A 6,303-nucleotide genomic window follows, 5' to 3' on the forward strand; every position below is an offset into this window, starting at 1 on the left:
CTTACAAAGTGCTTCTGATAAATGCAAACATGACCAAGGATAAAGTTCTCATATACAAAGAGCCAACATGTGTAGAGACACTTTGCATATAGGTTACCTGCAGTGACAAAGTTGAATGTGGACATATACATCCTTCTGTGTTCCTGTTCCCTTCCAAAGAAGCCAGAATAAGGGAGTCTATTCAAGAGACTCCCTCCAGTGTCCCTGGAGCTCTAGGCTTTGTGGCATTTGGAACCCTAACCCAAAGTGGAGCAGTAAAAGCAGATGTTTGCTGAGGCTGAGGTTCCTAGCACATGGATTTTGCTACACATACACTTTTCCTTGATCTTTTTGACAGTGACATCACAAAATAAAGGTCTCCTCAGAAAAGAAAACCCATATTCTTCTGAATACTCCATGTTTCCTTCCTTTGACAGTCCCTCTAAAATTGAAGTGCACATTATAAGGCTTACACTCCAGGAAATCAATGTAAGCCTTCCAGTGATCACACTCGATAACACCTTCAACAGAACTTTTCCTTGTCTCTAATTCAAGGAGTAGTTATGATTTTCCATCATATTACATGTAGGAGGATGTGGCACATGTTCTTGATCTGACTCAGTCTACTGATACTACCAGAATCAGTAAAGTTAAACCATTGCAAACATGGACGTCATTCTTCCACCCTCCTAAGTCACAGGGGCAGAACTATTCTGAGTGGTGTATTCACAAATCCTGATTTGAATAGAGCCCAGAAGAGCTGACCAAACCACTGAGTGCAGCAAAGACCACCCTTGACTTGTAAAACCAAATCCAAAGTGAGTTCACTGAGATGGAAAAGAACTAACTGTGACTGAGAAGTAATAGTCATAATAATCAACACCTTGACTGAGCTTGACCCAGGACACTCACTGAAGCAGAAAGTGCTTGGGAAATGTTTGAGCTCAACAGCCTGCAAGAGGAAGTTTGCCTCTGAGTTAAGGACAGACTAAGTGTAACTCCCAAGAGGTCTCTCATGAACCTTCAGAAAGTCATGACGGTGATGATATGCTAAAAAACGTGCCTGTCCTGCTTATCAGAAACATTAATAACCTTAAGGTACAGCCTTGCAGGACAGAAATTAGTCTAGCAAACACCTGGAACAGGGTGGAAACCTATTCCTGTCTGGGTTCTAAGGGTCCAACCTGTCCTTCATACTATGGCACCTAGAAACCACAGACAGGTGTCTCAGCTGCCTCCCCTGCTGCTATATGCATCTTTCCTGACCTGAGAAGTAGGGGAATGACACAATCTCATCTGGGTTTAGATCAGACATCTGAATTTGTGGGCTTACTCTACGTTCGCAAACGATTTTTGAACACCTGCTGGTTTTTAATGCTTGATGTTTGTGGTGCTGCCACATCTGCATGGCTAACATGCCTGAGCTTCAAAAGGTCTGATTTTCAGTCATCTGTTCACGACTTTGCATTTCGAAAACAGCACCTGTTTTAGGTGTCTTCCTAAAACAGAGGACTGCAATTCAGTTTGGAAGATCTTTCTGTGATTAATGCTGCAGACAGCAAGAAAGTCAGGCATAATTATTAACTTAAGTGCCCAACATCAGTCATGTCTTTGAAATCAGATAAGCCTGGATCCAGGTAACTCATATTGTCAGGACTCTTTCTCACACGGGCAGTAAGGCTGGGGCAGCCACAGACAGGGCAGGGTTCCCTGCAGGCAGGTGGATGCAATGGCCATAACACAGGTAGGTGTGACATGTCCCAAATTGTACTCATGGTGTGCTTGCTGTGGGGATCACCCTTCAGACTGTGGCCCAACAGAGTCTGCTGAGCCCAGGCAGTACTGCCACCTAGAAATTAGATGTGCAAAATATGGTCATACTCAAAAAACTGTGAATAAAGAAGTCAAGCATTCAAAAGTTTTGCTGTTGCAGTGCTCTGTTACCTCCCCTTGGGAACAGAGTGAAAGTGTCCTTTTCGAAGTGCTGCTACCATCCTGTTATGATAATGTAACAAAGACAAGGAGAAACATTGCAAATGGTTAATAAATCATAAGAGGCAGCTGAAACAGTTACTCAAATGGATGGAGAAGGCTTTTTCCATATAAATAATGAATGGCTTCTCCTGTGAAAATGGCAGATATGGCATGTATGTAAGGGGGAGAGATGTCACTCCAGCAGTGTTTTGTTAAGGAAGGAGAGATCCCTAAAAGCAGGATTTTGTCCTAACAGTAGAAAAAAGTGCTTCCAAGTGGAGCAGGGGCATGCACAGGTGATATGGCATGGCACTTCCAACATCTTGGGAATGGTGCTGTGCAGGGCAGGGAGTTGGGACTCAATGAGCCTGGTGGGTCCCTTCCAACTCAGCTTATTCCCTGATTCTGTGAATAGTTGTTACTGTGATGCACACAAGCCCCTTGAAGCCCATGGAAGTGGATGGTGATTCTAAAGCTCACGGAAGCAGGAGCACGGTGTGTGAATGTGTGAGTAGGGTGAAGCTTACACAGCAAAAATTTAATGAGGCTACCAACTAGAAATTATCTATAGGAATCACCGCCCTGTCTTTCAGAGGCTGGAGGATAAGTTTGCAATAACAGCAACAACCTAAACAGAAATTTTGCTTCCATTATAGTTGTACAGAAAATAAGCAAATCCCAAATCCCATCACTTCTGAATGAATTTTCTGTTACTTTCATCTTTCCTGCTTAACTCCAGTATCAGACTATTAAGCCTTGAAATCAAGTTTTTACAAGTATTTTGTTGCTAGACAAAATGGAATGAAGAAACAAATAGCCTATAAAGAAGCCATAATGGTATAATTTTGAAAGCATTAGCTATAACTCATACTGTTAACTTCTGAAAGAAGAAAGCATTGATGCTATTTGTTTTGTATGCAATGGTAAAGAAATCAATATGACCACATAAATGCTTGATAGCATTAATACTTGAGCCACTATAAATTCTATTAAATCTATTTCCTAAAATGTCAACAATTCATCTCTGTAGAAAAATACAAAACACATTGGAGCATCTTAGCCTTAGGAAAATAAGTACTAAGTTTATATTTGCTGCAAGAATCTCAAAGAATTTAAGGATAATTTTTATTTGTGTTTTCTTACTATACTAGTTCTAATTTAGAAAACCCTAATGAAAGAATACCTTTCTTTTTGACTTAGAGCAGTGTTATTTAGAAAAGTTGACTCAAGGCATCAACTTATATTTAAAATTAGGTACTAAAAAAGAGAAAATATACAGTCAAAGCTGAAGTTTCAGGTCTGAGTAAGATTAGTCTAAAAATTAATGTCCAGTTAGCGAATTGATGAGGATGTGCAAGCCCTTTGCAGGTCTCAGCAGTGGCCTGCCAAATAGATGGTAGTATTCATCTCTCTGAAAAAGCAAGAATAACTTAAATATAGAGAATAGATATGTGTTCTAAGTTGGCCTCTCTTCTTTGCTGTTATGATGTGAAGAACTATCCATTAATTTGTTTTTCTTTTTTGCTTTTCCACATAGAAGATGCTTTCATTTTTGACTAATAAGTTTCCTTCTCTTAAGAGTTTAAAATATCAATTTGAGAGTTATTCTTGATTTCTGCTGGATTTGCTGAAAGCCAGTGTATGTGTTGAGTTCACATCTGCCTTCCTATGTGCCTTTGTCTCTATGACAAAGTGTTGTTTTCCTGTTATGCACTCTATGACCACAGGTTATTTCTAAGCTTCTCCAGCTGTTTACTACTGATAGAGAGTTCATTCACCTGGCTCTTTCTGGGTGCAAGTGTTGCAATAAACCAGCCCACAAAGATGTGTTGAAACTCCTTCTGATGATCCCATATGATGCCATTTTATCAATTACTTTCATCTCATAAAATATTTATTCAAATGGTAGTGGATATGTAGCTAAAAATCATTATCAGAACACAGCAGAACTCCATCATTTATTTTTCCTTTAGAAGGCTCATGTCATGATGCTTCATACTTTTTTCTGGGATGGAACAATATTCTCAGTCAGAAGGAGTGTTAGAGTAAAGGTTAGAGATTCTTACTTTGCTTAGACAGGTAAATGTTCCCAGGATGGATTTCCAATATGAAAGATTTTTTTCCTCTATCAATGCTCTTGCTCCTTTCCCTCTTTTTCCAAAATGTCCAAATGAATTTAAAAATTTACTAAAATAGCAACTGGATGTCATAATTTCCTTTCAATATTTACTGCACATTATACTGCAACATTGCAACTTTTGTGGGTGGCCTATGAACCCAGGCTTGAAGTCAAGGCAGATCAAGATAGTGCATCCCTACCAATAAGGTCCTTGGGGGACTCACTTTGAAATTAAACTAAAGTAATTTTCAATATGGAAACATTTTATTGTATGTGTGCATCTGCGCATGAAGTTTACATTGGGCTCTGAGCAGCATATAAAGGTTTGTGAGAGAAATTAGGCTAAGTAAAGCACTCATCATTAATCAGAGTACTAAACAAGCATGAGCACTAGAGAATGACCACAGCTGCAACCTCATTTATCTTGCTGTCAGAAGGCAACTCTCCTACAGAGAGAAGCTCAGAAGTGGTGGCTTAGATTCTTTTGTGTCTCTCAGCTTGCAGAGAATATATATGTTCATATATCCTAAATGCACATCTACATTACATACATAAATGTCTTTATATTCAAAAATATACCATATATAAGCACATTTTTCTACTGCTATATGTACACTGATGTTTGTGTTCTCAGTAGTCCTAAGCTCTGCTTTGGAGCTTAAAAGTGAGAGATACACCAGTTTATTTAAATATTTATAATTGATTTTTATATAGTCTGGGTTTCTGACTTAATAACAGAAATCTTTTCTACAGTCTCACTGCTGAGTTACCTTCTGTGATAACCTTCATCAGTTCACCCCTCATGGAGATGTGATGTGTAAGTAGCTGATACGGAAAATCAGAGTATCTTAGCTTCCATTTCAGAGTGAACATGTGATGCTGGAAGCTGATATAATCTATTTTCTCTTTTTCTTTGGGAAAAAAACCCAGAAAAGTGAATTACAAGTTACTGAAAGTCTCCAAGTTATTTTTATGGTGGCTGTTTGTCAAAGGATGTTCTGAAGACAAACTAACAGACAGCTTGTCATATACTAAGTTTATAGGGCAACTGGGTGTCTGTCTTCCTTAGTCTGACCTTTTGCATAACAGCAATAAATCAGTAGCCTTCCATGTCTCTTGTATTTTCCCAAGCTCTCAGGAAAAGGATGATTGAATGGGAAGAATTAGTGCTGCTGCATAGGATTTAGCATAATGGATAGATCATTAACCTTTTAAGTCTGGTATCCTGGCTTCCAAACTGGCCTACCATGGCTGCTTCAAGGAAGCAAAAATGTCCATACAATAGTAGGGGTGGTTTGTGCAGGCAAGGGGGAAGATTTCTGCAACCAGAGTCATGAGAATGGGTTGCTGTGAGGCCGGGTGGCACTGCAGCCGCAGTGGGACAGTGCTGAGTGTTACACAGACCTCAGGAACATACACAGGGACAGTCACATGTATGGCTGTCTCCACACAGCACAGCCAGAGCTAGGCACCCACTGTGACAGGGTTATACTGTCCTGTGGTGTCATCTAGGCCTGTATCTGAGGTAGCTGAGATGCATATAGCAATGTGTCTGCTATAGGGAATAGAAACTCTGTGTGGGCTGCAAGTAGTCAGGTGGTTTGCTTTTTGGGGCATTTTCATTGCTACCTTGCTAAGAGCATCCAAATTAGCTCGTTTCAAGTCAGCCAAGAAGTGGACACCTAACCACTGATGCAGGAGCTGCACTCATTTGATGGCAGTTTTTAGTTTATGTGAAAGAGCGTGTGCGATTTGCTGCTCCTCAGCCAAGGACTTTCAGGAGAAAAATACATCACCACCTAAAAGGACAGAGATACCCATACACAGCACTCTGATAGCTGATAATATCAGATACTCCAGTACCATTTCCTTGAGTATCCAGGACACCTGCAAGAACAGGTATAGGAAAACCTATGTGTTACAGGGAGACCTGAAATCTCTTTTGCAGTGGCACATGAAGACCAGGCATGATACCCTCACTACCTAAAATGTACCTGCTTCCCTGATTTAAGCAACTACATCCTGTCCTGGATGTATGATTACAATGGAGTCCTATTAAAGTTGGAATTCAATGTTGATAATAAATAAAGTTTCTCATCTCATGTTGGATATTTGGTCTGAAAGATCCTGCTCAAATTTACAGTTTCAATTCCATTTGATTCGAAGTTACTTCAGCATGTGCTGCATGACTTGAAAATGTATGTCAGAGGACTCATCTTGACAGGGCTTTC

This window comes from Ammospiza nelsoni, chromosome 3 (genome assembly GCF_027579445.1).
Source record: "Ammospiza nelsoni isolate bAmmNel1 chromosome 3, bAmmNel1.pri, whole genome shotgun sequence".
Classification (NCBI taxonomy): Eukaryota; Metazoa; Chordata; class Aves; order Passeriformes; family Passerellidae; genus Ammospiza; species Ammospiza nelsoni.